Consider the following 16881-nt stretch of genomic DNA (forward strand, 5'->3'; position numbering starts at 1 on the left):
AGGTTTTGTTTCTAGGATCTCTATTCTATCCCACTGGTCTATATGTCCATCCTTATGCCAGTACCACACTGCTTTGATTATTGTAGCTTTGTAGTAAGTTTTGAAATCAGAAAGTGTGAGATCTCCAACTCTGTTCTTCTTTTGAAACGTTGTTTTGACTATTCCAGGTCCTTTGAGATTCCATATGAATTTTAAAATAGATTTTTCTATTCTGAAAAAAAAAAACTGCTGTTGGGATTTTGAAAGAGATTGCATTGAATGTGTAGAGCAATTTGGGCAATATTTTCCTTTTAACAATATGAAGTCTTCCAGTACATGAACTCAGGATGCCTTTCCATTTATTTAAGTGTTCTTTAATTTCTTTCAGCAATGATTTGTAATTTTCAATGTTCAAGTATTTAGCCTCCTTGATTAAAAATTTATTCCTGAATACTATATTGTTTTTGACACCCTGATAAATGGAATGATTTTTTTAATATCCATTTCAGATTTTTCATTGCTAGTGTATAGAAATGTAACTGATTTTTTGTGTGTTATTTTGTATCCTGCAACTGCTACATTTTTAAAATTAACTCTAGCTGTTGTGTGTGTGTGTGTGTGTGTGTGTGTGTGTGTGTGTGTGTGTGTGTGTGTAATCCTTCGGATTTTTTACATAAAAGATTCTGTTGTCTGTGAACAGAGATAATTTTACTCTTTTCTTTCCAATTTGGATGCCTTTTTTCCTATTGCCCAATTTCTCTGGCTAGAACTTCCAATATTATGTTGAAGGAAGCAGACACCCTTCTTTTTTTCCTAATCTTAAGTGAAAACCTCTCAGTCTTTCACCATTGAGTAGGATATTAGCTGAGGATTTTTCATATATGGCCTTTATAAGTTGAGGAAGTTTCCTTCTGTTTCTAGTTTTGTCATTGAGTGTTGAATTTGTCAAATGGTTTTCTGCATCAATTGAAATGATTCTGTGGGGTTTTTTCTTTATTGTATTAATGTGGTATATTATAGTGATTGATTTTTAAAAATTAATTATTTATTTTGAATTTTTGAAATCTATTTATTTTTTATACAGCAGGTTCTTATTAGTTATGTTTTATACATATTAGTGTATATATGTCAATCCCAATCTCCCAGTTCATCCCACCACCATCAACCCCCCCACCCCTGCCAACCGGCCACTTCCCCTCTTGGTGTCTATACGTTTGTTCTTATAGTGATTGATTTTTAAATGCTGAACTATCCTTGCATTCCATGAATAAATTCTATTTGGTCATGGTATATAATCCTTTTAATATGTCACTGAATTTGATTTGCTAGTATTTTTTTTTTAATCTATATTCTTAATGGGTCCTGGTCTATAGTTTTCTTTCCTTGTTGTGTCTTTTACTGGCTTTGGTATCAGGGTAATGCTGGCCTCATAGAATGAGTTAAGAAGTGTTCCCTTCTGTTCAATTTTTGGGAAGATTTTGAGAAAGAGTAATATTAATGCTTCTTTAAATTTTTGGTAGAATTCTCCAATAAAGCTAGCTAGTCCTGGAATGTGTGTTTCTTTTTTTAAAATTTATTTTGTTGAAGTATAGTTGATTTACAATGTTGTGTTAATTTCTGCTGTACAGAAAAGTGATTCAGTTATACACATATACATTCTTTTTCATATTATTTTCCATTATGGTTTATCACAGGACATTGAATATAGTTCCGTGTGCTATACAGTAGGACTTTGTTGTTTCGGAATGTGTATTTCTAAACCAACTTCTCCCTCTTCCCTGCTCCCATGTTTCTGATATACAGTTGGGTTTGGGACTAACTACCCCAAATACCCAATTTGAACACTCTTGGATATAACTCTTGATAAATTAGTCACATAATTTTTTAAAGAGAGGAAAAGCTTTGGGTAAGAGTTGTACTCAAGCTACCCAGCTCTGGAAGTGCCCACAGGAGGGAAAGAGAAGGATACAGGGGTGAGTGAGCCTCTGAGAACAAGGAGAGTATTGACAACCTCAGGAGGAACCGGGTGCCTGGTGTACAGCTTCCACCCTTCACCTGAGTACGGCTGTTTCCATCCAGATAGCTTCTCCCCACAGCTTTACCTGGCCTGTAACCACTAGAGCTCTGGGCACCTGCTTAGTCTGAGAGGTGGTGAAGGGAGGAGGTGTTATGTACAAAATGTGACTCACAGGAGTCAGACCGCCGGGGGTCAGGTCCTTCTCTGAGCTCTAACGGGCCAAGCGGATGGTGCTGCAGCAGGAAGAGGAAGCTTCTTGGTACAAATTGATTAACGTGAGGTTATTCTCACTAAATGTTTTCTTAAGCTTGTGCACAAAGATTATGGACAATGGAAAAGTGTCATAAAACTTGTAATCAGACAGAAAAGCTATTTTCTGCAGGTCCCTTTGCCTTTTAACCTCAATCTCTCTTCTCCCCACCCCATCTTTCCTCAGGCACCAGGCTACATTTCCAGTAAAAACTTGCTTGGCCACTTGTGTAGAAAGAGGAGTTAATATTTGAATACTCAACGGACTGGTTCTCCTTGGCAGCAAGTAGCCAAGTAAATACCCAAGCCAGAACAAGGGAAGGAACAAAATGGCACCAAGTCCAAATGAGAAGTGCCTCAGTCATCCTGCAACACCCTGGATGCCCCCAGTGAACAACATCCTCTCTCCAGGTGAGTCATGGCCTCCACACCCAGCAGGGTGTAGACACACTGCACTGAAATAAAATAGTAAGACTAAGTCAAGCAGGTAAAACACTCCCTTGTTGTCAATTTGATAAAATGTTCAATCCTGCTTCAAGAATGGAAGACAGAAGGAGGGTTTACAACAATACCAGGTTTTATATAATCCCACTAGAACTAGGGATCTGCAGTAAGGCTTGAAAATGTGTAATCTCACAGATATTTCCATCTATAAACACAAAAGTGCATGGAAGCTCTGAAAAAAGTTTTTGTTTTGTTTTAAGGGGAGGGGAACTTCTATAGTGCTCTAGACCTTGAATAGATGATAAAAGACAGTTTGGAAGATCTGAGTTTCCTCTTCAAAATCCAAGATGTAAATGCACACTTAAACTATTCCTACTTCTACTTTTTTTCCCCCTTACACCTTATACCCTTGAAATAGAGAAGAGAAAGTGATAATAGCACCCCAGCTATGCAGAACTGGCTCAGGAGACCAAAGGCCTAAAAGAGATTGTAACGTTAGCAAGAAAGCCTGTGATTAAAAGTCACTTAAGACCTAATGCTCAAATATTCTAAGCTACTATTATATCAGAAGCATTATTTCTCAAGATGGAAGGACTAGTGAAAAACCTTATGGGCCTGCAAAGGTGTAAACTTACCCACAAGGCTGAAGTAGCCTAAGCTCTGATCTTTTTTTTTTTCCTAAGCTCTGATCTTGATGAGCATAGAAGTTCCTCTGCCCCCTTATTATTGGTAGAAAACGTCCCAAATAAACTTACACCAGGTCATTTTATCATTATCATGATGATTATTGTCAATAAACACTTATTAGGCATCCAGTTGCCAGCACTATCCTGACCAGACCAGTTTCAACTTCCCTGAGTCATTACTTGGTGAACATATCCATGGGCATTGCTTCATCACTGTTCTGGACTTACACTCTTTGCAATTTCTATGTAGATATGTGCTGCTTTTGACACAAGCTTTCCTTGTAAGTAGACACTAAAATACAGGCTTATAATTAGCTCTCTAGGGAGGCAAAAGTGTGTGGTAGAGCAGAGCTTAGCAGGAGAGAAATCAAGGCAGGTATTGAAGAAACACGGCGCGGAAGATGCGTAATACAAAGGTTATTTGAAGTGTGGGCAATACCACTAAAGTAGGGGAAGAAAACAGAGTCCTATCACTGCAGACTTTTCTAGTTATTATTTCCACACATATTAGCACGTGGTTCTGAAAGTGTACTTGTGCTTTATCCAACCCCATCCAATCTTGGAAACCTACAGTGGGCTGGAATGTAAGACACATAAACCTGGACAGACCACAGCTCCATGTGGGCAGCATTGTGTCTAATCAAGCCCATGTCTCCAGTCCTGGGGCCAACACCTTGCCCCATGATGGGCTCTCAGTTCCTGTTTCTTTTTTTTTTTTTTCTTTTTCATTTCTTTCCTTATCTTCTTTCCTTCCTCCCTTCCTTCCTTCTCTCCTCCCTCCCTCTCCGTCTCCTTCCCCTCCTCCCTCCCTCTTCCTTCCTTCCTTCCTTCCTTTCCTTCTTGAAGTGTGTATTTTATTCATCCCTTGGCATCTTGAAATTGCCATCTCCCCCCACTACCCCACCATTGATTTCAAGGTGACAAAGGAACTGGTGATAAGTCTGAACTGTTTTACCTCTTAAATACATCACAAACCATAGCTGCCAAATCATCTATTGAAGAAAACACAGGTCACATCATTCACTGTCTGGTGATCACTCTTCTCCAGGTAGATGGTTCGCTGCCATCATCATGACAGGAAGCAGTCCTGTGCAGGTGCTAAGTCGCCGCCCTCAGACTCTCCCCTGGGATCGCTCTTTCAGCCCATGAGGCATTTTGACGGGTGTCTCTCCTCCGTGCTCAGTGCCGTTACCAGGCGTCAGATACTTGAACATCAACCCCCAGTTCTCTCGAACCATGGCAGTACCAACCCAGTGCCCATGATGATGGGATCCCCTCTGGTTATGGCTCATGAGATCATTTCTTTAAGAACTGCTCGTTGGAGACGTCTGCCTTAAACGGTGGGGTTCCCAAATGTGCAGTTCTCCTCAATAGCAAGGTTGTAATCGGCACCCTTCCCATCTTTTGGCCTCTCCCGTTGCGGAGCACACGCTCCGGACGCGCAGGCCCAGCGGCCATGGCTCACGGGCCCAGCCGCTCCGCGGCATGTGTGATCTTCCCGGACCGAGGCACGAACCCGCGTCCCCTGCATCGGCAGGCGGACTCTCAACTACTGCGCCACCAGGGAAGCCCACCCTTCCCATCTTTGTAGGTGCTGGTCACTATCCTCATCCAGCCTTGCTCGCCCCATGAATTCCGGACAAGTCAGTACTCCATCCCATCGCTGACGCCACACCCGGCCACGGAAATGATGTGGTTTATGTAGGCCTTGTCATGGTATTCAGCATAGATGCCTCCAGTGTAGTTAGACCTCTTTTCTGTTGCCATCGTATCGCCTCTGATGGGACCGTTTGTGTAGATTTCCACCATCACCTTTTCCCTCCTGGAGACCAAGCCATAGTCGCCAACTTTCCAAAGGGTGTAGTTCTGGATGACACGGCGCTCTTTGAATTCGGTGCAGGTTCCGCACTGGTTAAACTTGTCACACTCTTGGTCCTTGGCCTGGTCGTTGTTGCGGGTCTCGTCGGGGATGCGGCGCGGGCGGGCGTGCTCCCACCCCTGCAGGTGGTCGCCCGCCTCCCAGGAGCCGGCGTTGCCGCAGTCGATGACGTGCTGCACTGAAGGCCACGCCCCCTTGCGCTTGTTGGGGCTCCGGTCGGCCGTGGCGCTGGTGCCGCCGTCCTGGGGGATGTGCTGGCTCCTGGTGACCCTGGCGTAGTTGACCCCATCCGCGTTGCGCCAGTCCCAGCTCTTGGGCAGATCCGATGGGGACAGGTACTCACGAGGCCGGGGTATGTCTTGCGCCCCAACTGGGTGAGCTGTTTCCCGCGCAGGGGCTGACAGCCCGGGCGGAAGTGGAAGCCGGCCTGCGCCGCTCCACCAGCAGCAAGAGCAGGCAGAGCAGCGGCGGCGGCCTGAACGACGCCATGGACCCCGCGCCGGTGCGATCGGACCCCCAGTTCTTGTTTCTTGAATCACATCCTTCCAGAACTCCCCATTTGTTACTTTCTTAGCCATTTGACATCTAAATCTAAGACTGGAAGTGAACTCTAAACCCTCATGTCTCTAAATTTCAAGCGCCCTGCCGTGGTACATAGAACCAGCCTCGATGCAGGAGTAGAAAGGATGCTCGTCGACTTCTGCTGTGCCTGGTCTAAGCTTGGCTTACCTCAGATAGAGTTCTGGCTGCCTTATTTTCAAAAGGTTCCTGCCTTTCCTGAGAACTCAGAGAGGTAACATCCACACCAGGACTTAGGCACTGGGCCCCACCACCCTTTGTAACTGTTTTTCTCATTTTGTACCAACTCTTCTTGCTACTCTCCTTCATGTATTTGGAAACTGTCTCTCGCCAGTTTCACTCAGATGACCTACTAAACTGTTTTCTCTGCTCAGCTTATTAAAATAGAAGTTACAATGGACTTGAGTCTTGGTTAAGCTTTAAGTTTGCTGCCATCCGTTAACAGTCTACGCTGGTCTAAGTGATGAACACAGATGTGCCCCTGGAGTAGCTAAAGGCTATGCCGAGAAAATAATATGCTCTCCAGGAGCATGTCTTCTTCCCCTAAAATGCATGAGGTTGTGTCTGCACCAAAGATAGAGCAAGGTTTTCAGGGCACAGATCTAATGGGGAGGATGACATTCAGTAAAACTGCCTTTAGCACAAACTCACAATTCTATCCAGTTCTCCTCACACCTTGTTTCCTCATAAAATTAGGCAAATATTAATAGCTGCAGAATTTTGGTAATTACACAGTGTTTCATACCGCATCGTATAACAGTATGATTTCCAAGTTAGCCTGAGTACACTATTATATTCCCTGCAGAACCCCAGAGCATAAGGGAGCATCCGTATGATTCCCAAGTGTCAAGCAAGTGACAATTTGCCCGGCTCTGCTCTGGAAAGGCTCTTTTGTAAAATCAGTAAATAAACTAGAAAGTATAGAATTCTATATTTACTATAGTAAAGTATAGAATAGACTACACCTTAGTATAGTATACTATAGAATTTTGGTAACTATAGAATACGCAAAGATAAAATTCAAAAGCTGCTCAAACCTGCTCAGAGGATGTTAAAGTACAGAAAAACAAGTCAACGGCTTTTATATAATAAAGAAATCGCTGCGTTCATTATTGATTCCCTCTTCCAAAAAAAAAAAAGCCACATTTCTAAGTTCAGTGGCAGGAGAGAAAATACTCATCTCTTCCTGTCATTCCCAGAAGTAGTGCTGGAGAAAATATAACCACCCAGGCGTGTCATTACTACACTGAGAAGGGTATTACTACACTGAGAAGGGTACACCCACAGGTGAAGCGGATCCCCAGCCGGGTGTAAGAGGTAATGAGCAGAGCTCTAGTTTCTAGGGAAGCATGAATCACAGAACCGTTGTACTTCAGAAACTGCTACATTGTAACCAAAGAGCTGATAATTATGTCAATGAACTTTCTGCCTTCTCTTTACTACACTCATCTGTTTGCTTACAAAACTAAAACTTATAGATGTTCTTCCCAAAGGCCATATATTTCTGAAAAAATGCAGAAAGTTTCACTAAAAAGAGAATACTAGTTTGAAGAAAGCATTTTATTTTCATAATGTTTTTGTTAACATGTGTTCACTATCTTTATATGAAATGGGTTATTCAGTTAATTATTTTTATAAAATTAAAATACCATATGTAAGAGGGAAAGTGCAGTAAAGAAAGCAAAACTGCAAATTGTGGTAAAAGTAGCTGGTGGTGATGGTAAATTTTAGCCCACTAGAAAAGGGGGTCTTTTGACCCCCTTTCAGCCAACCTTTATCAGGCACCCTATGTGCCAAACAAACATCATGCCAGATGCTTTAGGAATACAGGAAGGCAGTATGACAAATGGTCTATGCCCTCAAGGCATTTTTAGTTTAATTGGAATGAACAGTGGTATGTAGATATAGATACAAAAATCAACAATTCTAGGACATGAGCTGTGCAGTGGTTAAAAGTACAGACCTGGAACCAGGTCGCCTCAGTTTGAATCCCAGCTCTACCACTCAAGGCCAGGATTAGAGTGAGACACTCACCTTGGGCACAAAATTTACAAGGGTGCCAAAAACTTGGTGATCAAGATAAATAATATTTTAATGCAATATTTTTAAAAATCAAAATTAATACAAAAAACTCATGATGCACAAAATAGCAAAAGTTTAAATACAGACAGGCTCCAACAATCCTGTGTCAAGTCATAGTGGAGCCCAAAGCAAAAGAAAAAAATGTGTGTCCCTACATAGATGTTTGATTGTATTTTTTTTTTTTTGTAGTACGCGGGCCTCTCACTGCTGTGGCCTCTCCCACTGCGGAGCACAGGCTGCGAAAGCGCAGGCCCAGCGGCCATGGCTCACGGGTCCAGCCACTCCACGGCATGTGGGATCGTCCCGGACAGGGGCACGAACCCGCGTCCCCTGCATTGGCAGGCGGACTCTCAACCACTGCGCCACCAGGGAAGCCCTCATTGTATTTTTTTACTGTTATTTTTTTTCTGGGACATTGATGGGGTTGAGGAAATATTGAAAATGAAAAAGTAGGTGTATTAAAAATCACGTTCAGTTTCAATATTTTATTTTTACTCAAAATAGAATTTATTCTAATTTTACTTTCCTGGCTTTCAAGGAAGCAAACTCATCACTTACTAGCTTTGTAAACCTGAGTGAGTTTCTTAACCTCTCTGTCTTAGTTTCGTCCTCTGTAAAAATGGTAGGGCAAACAGTGCCACCTCACAGGGTTGTTGCGAAGGTTAAAAGAGTTATTACGTTTTAAGCACTTAGAACAGCACCCTGTCCAAATTCTCTCCAAGGTACACCTTTGTTATCACTGTATCTTTATTATATAGACAATGAAAGTTTTAGAAGATCAGAGATAAGAGATCAGCTCTAGCTGAGACGATTGGTCACTCATTATCTGCTATATCACTGCACAGGAACATATGCCTACGATAGGCACTTGATACATACTGTTTCATTGGACAGATGACAATCAGAAAGTTCTTCACAAAGAATTTGGAATTTGAGTTGGTTGGCCTTCATTAAATGATAGGAATAAAATTGCAGATGATGAGGGAAGGTATGATGATATTAAGTGTGTTGAGTTTGAGTTACTAGCAATATATACAACTGGAAATATCCACCAGTCCTATGGAAATGTGAGGTTAGCACCTGGAAGAAAGAACCAAAGTGTAATGTTGGGCATGATTCACACGGTTGTGATAGGAGCATCACATAAGTAGATGCCCTCTCGAGAGGAGCAGGTGTGTACAGGGCATAGCAAAGAGCAAAGGACCAAGATGTGGAGACAATGACTGGATGAGTCTGACGAGGAGCTGGGGAAGACATCTTAGAATTCAGGATGACTCTCAAGAAGTAGGAGCCGCCACATCGTATGACATCTCCCTGACTCCTAACACATCTCTGAAATAAGTGAAAATGATCTGGATTCGATCCTTAAAGGTGCTCGCTAAAAATTATTTTTTGCCTTCCAAAAGCTGATGAAAGTTCAAATGAAACATTTAGCAGTTAATAGCGTAGGGAATTCCCTGGCAGTCCACTGGTTAGGACTCCGTGCTCTCACTGCTGGGGGCCCAGGTTCAATCCCTGGTTGGGGAACTAAAATTGAGGCTAAAAAAAAAAGCGTTAATAGAGTATTATTAACATCATATATTTACTTCTAACTACATTCCAGAAAACATATTTACAAGCCATTTATTAGCTCATGGGGGATAAGCTGGCATGATATACACTGCTGGTCAACCGACTTAACCTATCCCTTCCTCTCTTGGGAAAACCCAAATTTGGTCCCCATGGCCAGGTGCCATGGAAAGGGCACCGTGGTCAAGCCCTGAGGCGGTGTTCTCGATTCAATTCTAGCCAGTGAGACATGAGAAAAAATCGGCTGGGTGGGGGCATAGTTCTGGGAGAAATTCTCTTACTAATAAGGAGTGACAGGCAAGAAGTAACCATTCCTTCCCTCTGACTCTGGAAATCCTGCTGGGATTCAGTGCTTAGAAGTGCTTCAGCTGTCTTGGGACCATAAAGGAGGAGCCGATGCCTAGAGGGTGGCAGAGAGGAAAGTTGGATAGAACCTAGGTCTACCATGATGTCACCGAGCCACTGGATTAACCAATTCTAGAACCAACCCATCTCTGGCCTTTTAAATGGAACAATAAATCCCCCTATTGTTTAAGCCCATTTGCATCAGAGTTTCTGTGACTCAAAGTCAATCATGGTTATGCGTTTAAGAAGACCTGACCTTCCCTCATCTAGTGATTCATCAATTTTACCAGAATCCAGCTTTCATATGTGTGGGATGAATTAGACCTGTAAATTCCCAAAATGTGGATTCTTTGCTTCTTGGAATCAGCATCTATAATGAATAAAAGATTTTAGCATATGCTTGTTTTAAATGTATCAGTAAATTACTAGGCTCACACACCAACAGAGATACCTCACCTAAGCTGCCTTGCCACACAAGATTGGAGACTCTAATAATAAGTGGACTCTATTCAGAGAAGCAGCTGGGACAAGGGGCTCAGTAAGAAGCTTGATTGTGGATTACATGCTCTTTCATTTGTTACACAAATATTTGTTTCCAGCTGGAGTAGAAGTCCCATATTAATTAGAGCTAGAATTGCTGACTTGATTTACAGAATGTAGACAAGAAACACTCCTCATTCCTTACTCTAAAAAGTTAGAGGGGTAAAGGAGGGAGTGACATTATTCATACCAGAATAGCTTAGAGATGAGGTTGCATCACTTATGAAACTTTAAGGAATCAGAGAAGATAGTGACACCAAATACAAAGACAATTAACCCTTCTATCTGGCAGCTGATAGCATTTCAGCACTTCCGTTTTCTTTTTCCCCTCATTAATTTTAAATGCTATTGACAAGACTTTTCTTTAACCTATTAATTTGTTTTTATTCCCCTCCCACCCCATGCAATGACTCCTCTCTCCCTTCTACCATTTGAGCAAAGGATGCTTGCGGCAGAGCATAAGGCACAAGTTGCCTGCAATATATTTTCCTTCTTTTGTTTTCAAAAGCTTAAGCCATTGATTAATTTGCGGGGTGCGTGTATGGTAGGCGGGTTGGGGGAACCTGTAAGGGAAACATGAAGAAAGTGGAATGTTCGTCAAACTAAAAGATTCCAGGAGACAGGAGGCAAGGACAGAGGTCTATGGGCCCCTCATGCATCAGGGCCCAGAGCCATCTCCATAATAGTGCCCTAAGGAGGTGACCAAATGTTCAAAGGCTCAGCTTTATAATACACCTAAAGAGATAGAACTCTAGGCAGTAGCCTTGCCAAAGGTCCCCAGGCTTCAAGTGCCACAGGGGAAAAAAACAGAGCCAGTAGGTTTGAAGGGACTGTATTTGCCAGGGCAGTGGGTGTCTCAGAGGACGCCAATAAAGTCCAGGGACTGAAGACCAGAGGGCCTTCCCCTGTATCTTGGCACTATGAGACCCGGGGCTTCCAAACAACCCTTGGGGTGAGGAGGCTCTGGGGGGCAGTCAGGTATGCCTGTGGGTACATTTCCTTTTTGCTGTGTAGGAAAAGGTGAGGTTGAAGTTAAGTTGATTTAAATACATGAAAAAACTCAGTATCCCTTGCCACCTAGGTCTGCGGCCTGGGAGTCACACCTGCAAACATTGACTATTTAGGGCCCTTCCTCAGTGAAATTCCTCTCTACATTAAGTTAGTTGTGTCCACTTTGGTAACATGCCAGAAACCCTTGACTCTAGACTTGTCTTAAAATCTCTAAGTACAGAGGCCCTCACGTGGAGGGGCACAGCACACGTGGTGCCAGACCATTCTAGATAGAGACCAACTAGCAGCACCAGAAACACCTCTTTGCATTTGAGGACTGGAACATCAGATGGCCCAATCTAATGCTTGACTGCAAGCAGCAGAAGACAGCCATGCTCACTTTTTCTCAGCTGGAGTGTATTGGGAGGATATTGAAGAGTTCATAGGATAAATGGGAGGGCTGGAGGCCAAGACTCAGGAAACGGGCTGGACACCAAGAGAGGATGGGCAGTAGGGACCACAGCCAAGGTCATGCCACAGGACTGTCTGCCCCTGCTAGTACTCCACTGCTGCCCACAGCACGACATCATCACCGCAAGTGGTTTCTGAACCTCTGAATCTTTGCTTCACTCCCTTGATATTCAAAGTCCCAGAGAGGAGGGTCTGACTGGCTGAGACTGGTTCCTACCCTGAATGTCTGGGGTAGGGAGGGGGGATCGCCCTTGATACAGGGTGGAGCACTGCACCTTGACACACGATATGGCATTGCCTCCAGATGGAAAGGGAGATGCTGGGCAGAAAACAAACTACCCCATGGTCTACTACATTCCCAGCCACTTTGGGAGAACAAAAGGGTGTTAAAGTTTTGTAAGCTCCAGCTTTAAATGAGCTACCTTGGAAATATATTTGCCTTATTTCCTGGAATCTAGCCCTGTAAAAGCTTTACGCAGGCTCGTAATTTCACTCCCAGATCAACTTGCAACCCATGACCCTGATTGCTACCCGGTACTTGGCCCTGGATCGCTTCTCCTGTTGATTTTAGATTACTATAGTAATTCCCCGGCTCAGGGACAGAGAGACCTGCCAAGCACCCACATTCAGAACAACATTTTCACTTTATCTCTCCCTTCTTACCTCTACCCTGATGCCCATGAGTCCTGTTGGCTACCTGGTAAAGTTAAGAGGGAGGATAAGCTTAAGGACTATAGAATCAGAAAGTATTTTCATCTCCCTACTTAGAAGCAGAACTAAATTCTCAGAAAAATAGGAATATGGCCTGTTTTTTAAGCTCTTCAGAGGCAGGAAAACAGTATCCTCGATACATCCAACAGTAAATAAGACACAAACTGTGTTTGAAGATTCAGGAGAAAACAGAAAACACTTGATAAAAACGGGAAGGAAGGGAGGGGAGGGATAAATTAGGAGGTTGGGATTAACATCTACACACTACTATATATAAAATAGATGACCAACAAGGACCCACTGTATAGTACAAGGAACTATACTCAATATTTTGTAACAAATCTATAAGGGAAGAGAGTCTGAAGAAGAATATATATTTATAACTGAATTGCTGTGCTGTACACCTGAAACTAACACGATATTGTAAAGCAACTCTACTTCAATTTAAAAAACAAAACAAAAAAACAGGAAGGAAGATGCACACACACAGGAGGAAGAGTCTGTCCAACGGGTCACGACAATGGCTGGGGACATAGCGTCCCCACATCTATGATTGCTCCTGGCTGCTTCGCCAGCTTTGGGCCAGGCGGACATAGTGAGCAGACAAAGCCTCTGTTAGAGGTCAAGACCTCTCTCACATCTGTCAGCGCTGGAGGGCAAAAGCCTCAGGATCTGTGTCTGACCAAAGAATCTCCTTTTTTCAACCTGTTTTCAGAAGGTTCATTATGATGTGAGAGGGGAACACACCCTCTGGAAAGGGAAAAATTAAGTGAGGTCTAAGGGCACTGTTCAAAACTACAGCTGCGCTACACACCTACAGTGAGCACTACGAAGTCTTAGAAAGTATTCATAAGCCGTGAATACCAATGCTTAACGGATGCTAATTCATTGATTTTCTTTTAAAAAGAAAAGCTGGGAAATTTTAAGTGAAGGCAAAATCTTTCCAATGCTTCCTGTTCTAATTTTCCTTAACTTTTTCACTCGGTTCACTCTGTATGTGAGGGTCTTGTGTTGTCGGTTGGGCTGAAGGGAGGGCTAAGTCACCCCAGACTGTGCTTCCCTCCACCTTCCCCAACCTGTGTGTAACTGAGTGTGCCTATTAGCAGGGCCTTGAGAGCCACAGCACCAGTGGCCCCAAAGTTGCCCACTGGCCAACAGTGAACAGGTTCTAGCCAGCCCTCCCTCAGGTTTGGACAGCTGCTTTGTACCTAGCCCTGAGGTGGGGTGGGAAGTCCGGACAAGACGAGGCAAGCTTTTGCTGAGTTCTGTGGATGCATGGGGGCAGGGAGCCTGCTCTGGGCTTACTCCACGTTAGGCTCCCAAGTGGGAAACCCAGGGCAAAGGTAGAGTCCTGAAGGAAAATAGAGCAAGTCTGAAAATTCTAAGGGCTCCACTGAGACACAGAAGCCTGTATGTCCTCCCCGCTCCCTTTCCTCATAGCTGATCACTCTGCTAAAGGAGATTCTGCCTCATGCAACAGCAAGTATGTTAAAACAGGAGGAAAGTGAAACGATGTGCGGCTGATTTTTCATCCCAGGTGAAGCCAAAGTATATAGCAATTATAAATATTATATAAAATATAAATAAAATATCTAATATTGAAGTTCCTCACAGCATTTTCTTAAATATGGGCTGAAGGTCATGGAATGAGGTTTTTGTGTGACTCACATTTATTTCTTTCCATTTCTTAGCTGTCACACTCATCCCACAATAAAAGGCTTTCTAGCCTATTATTACTTCAGGAACACTAACGTTTCTCAGGGGACCTCCCTACCCCAAGGAGTTTTTACTCTATCTCCAAAGACGATAGAACAATCTCAAACAGTGTGTCAATTTATGGGCTTAGTTAAGACATAAATTACTCGGCCATCAATCAGATCTGCATAGATTTGCTATATTAGACCAAGGTGCACATCTGAGGGCAAGCCTTCAGCTGGTCAGAAATTCCCAGGGTGAGTTTTACAAGCAGTGCTGGGACCCTCATGCCTCCACGGCTTTTGTTGTAAGTTGTTGTCTCTCTTTTTTTTTTTTTTTTTTTTTTGCGGTATGCAAAGGTCACTGTTGTGGCCTCTCCCGCTGCGGAGCACAGGCTCCAGACGCGCAGGCTCAGCGGCCATGGCTCACGGGCCCAGCCGCTCCGCGGCATGTGGGATCTTCCCAGACCGGGGCACGAACCCGTGTCCCCTGCATCGGCAGGCGGACTCTCAACCACTGCGCCACCAGGGAAGCCCAGTTGTTGTCTCTTGATCATGATGTTATGAGGTTCAGAAGGAAGTGAAAAATGACTTCGATTCCAAAATGGAAATGTAATATATGAGTTCAACAAGATCTAGGTACACTACATACTTTAATTTATAAAGATGCTCCCAAACTTTACCAGCGTTCCCTTCCTGCTCAGCAGATCACCCAGCCTCCTGCTTCATAAAGAAGGGAAAGGGCATCAGGACTGATATCTCCCTCCGTTTCTCTCCTTTCTACTTCCTAACTTGCATTTTCACTCACCTCCTTCTTTCTAGCTGAAGGAATGTGTACCCCCCTCCAAGACCCACATGGTGCTTCTGATAGTATCCCCACCACCTGGACACCTCAAACCATCAACAGCCCCCATCCTCTTTCTTCTTCATTTTCTCTCTTGTTAGTAATTCCCCCTCTCCCTCTTCTCCCTGAGAAACATGGTCAACGCTCTCCGTCCTAAAAAACCTCTCAGTACTACTTCTCACCTTCTCTCTGCCAATCTCCTTGAATCCACTGTCTTCCTGTCTCTTCACCTGCCACTCATACCACACTGATTGCCCTTAATACTAGCTTTTTTCCCACTTACACTTTCTCCTTTGGATGTTTACATCTATTCTCATGGAGTCACATATTACTTAAAAACGGATAATTCCAAAGATCTACCTAGCCTTGAACCCTTGTCTGAGTTCCAAACCATTTCTAAGTGCGTACTGGTCATACCCACCTGGGTGTACCAGAGGCACCTAAATAAATAAGTCTAAATCCAAACTCATCCACTGTCTCATCTCTTCTCAAACCCACACCCCCAGAAAATGCCTGGATTTTATCTACCTGAGTTATTACCAAATATCAGAAATTCTAGTACTTCCCTGATGGTCCAGTGGCTAAGATGCTGCGCTCCCAATGCAGGGGGCCCAGGTTCGATCCCTGGTCAGGGAACTAGATCCCACATGCCGCAAGGAAGATCCCGCACGAGGCAACAAAGATCCCACGTGCCACAATTAAGACCCGGCGCTGCCAAATAAATAAATAAATATTTTTTTTTTAAAAGAAAGAAATTCTATAAACAAGAAAAGACTACATATGTTAAATAATCCCAAAGATATAGAGGAATACGGGGGAAATCTGTGACACCCATAAAAACAAACAAGCAAAACACTAAAGAATAACCTAAAGGATTATTGAATAAAGAACCCCCCAGATTGACATATGTACACTAATTTGTATAAAGTAGATAACTAATAATAACCTACTGTATAAAAAAATAAAATATATATATACTACCATAGTAAAAAAAAATTTAATAGCAATTCATATGCACATTATTGTGGTATTACTTGCATTTCTGTATCTGATTCTTTCTGGAGGAGTTTAAAGGTTAACTTGATAGTTTAAATTTTATTGATAGATTTCCTTTATGCTATAAAGGCAATACTTTGTGTGTTTATGCTTGGATGCAATCTGGAATAAAATGAAGTAATTTTAAGCTCCCCCCCCCAAAAAAATACATGAATTAAAAAACAAAAGAAACCAAAGGAATATGGACAAATATATTAGAATAGTGAATTAATATGGTATCTTAGAGACAACTGGTGAAGATGAGACATCTAATAATTAAGAAGTCATTAACTGATGGTACTTGCTCGGATTTAATTTGCTTAGGCCAACCATTTCCAATTGAAAAGATCAAAGGACATCATTACCTGGAATATGGTATTACTGTTGGCAAAGTGGATTTGCCTCTGCTGAATCTGCCCAACACAGCAGGAACATGTGCTTCTAGAAGAAAAGTAAATGTGATTTGTAGCTTTCCATGCTCACTTATGGTAAGAGCAGACACCACAGTAAGCAAGCCCTAGAAGTACCAGGGGAAAAAGCCAGCAGGAGAAGATGGGTGTCAAAAATCTTCACTTACTCCATGTGCAAACAAAGTTACACACGTCACAAATGACAGTCACTTTCTACAAGTGACTCCGAGATATAAGAGAACTGGATTCTCATCAATATTCAGCAGTCCCCAGCTCTAACGTGTACATTATTCAGTGACCTTTGGCAAATGACTTAAATTTTCTGAGATGATTTCCAGACCTAAAAAAGGACTGTCA

The 16881-nt window shown here is 42.9% G+C and overlaps 1 pseudogene across 1 annotated transcript; it reads right to left on the reverse strand.

Moving 5' to 3' along the window:
• Positions 1-4708: 4708 nt before the first annotated feature.
• LOC309958512 (cathepsin Z-like) lies at positions 4709-5743 on the reverse strand (annotated as a pseudogene). The gene is made up of 2 exons: positions 4950-5743; positions 4709-4776 (listed from the first exon to the last, which is right to left on the reverse strand). The product of its transcript is annotated as a cathepsin Z-like (transcript).
• Positions 5744-16881: the final 11138 nt, after the last annotated feature.

Source organism: Leucopleurus acutus (genome assembly GCF_964270905.1).
Source record: "Leucopleurus acutus genome assembly, chromosome: 1".
NCBI lineage: Eukaryota > Metazoa > Chordata > Mammalia > Artiodactyla > Delphinidae > Leucopleurus > Leucopleurus acutus.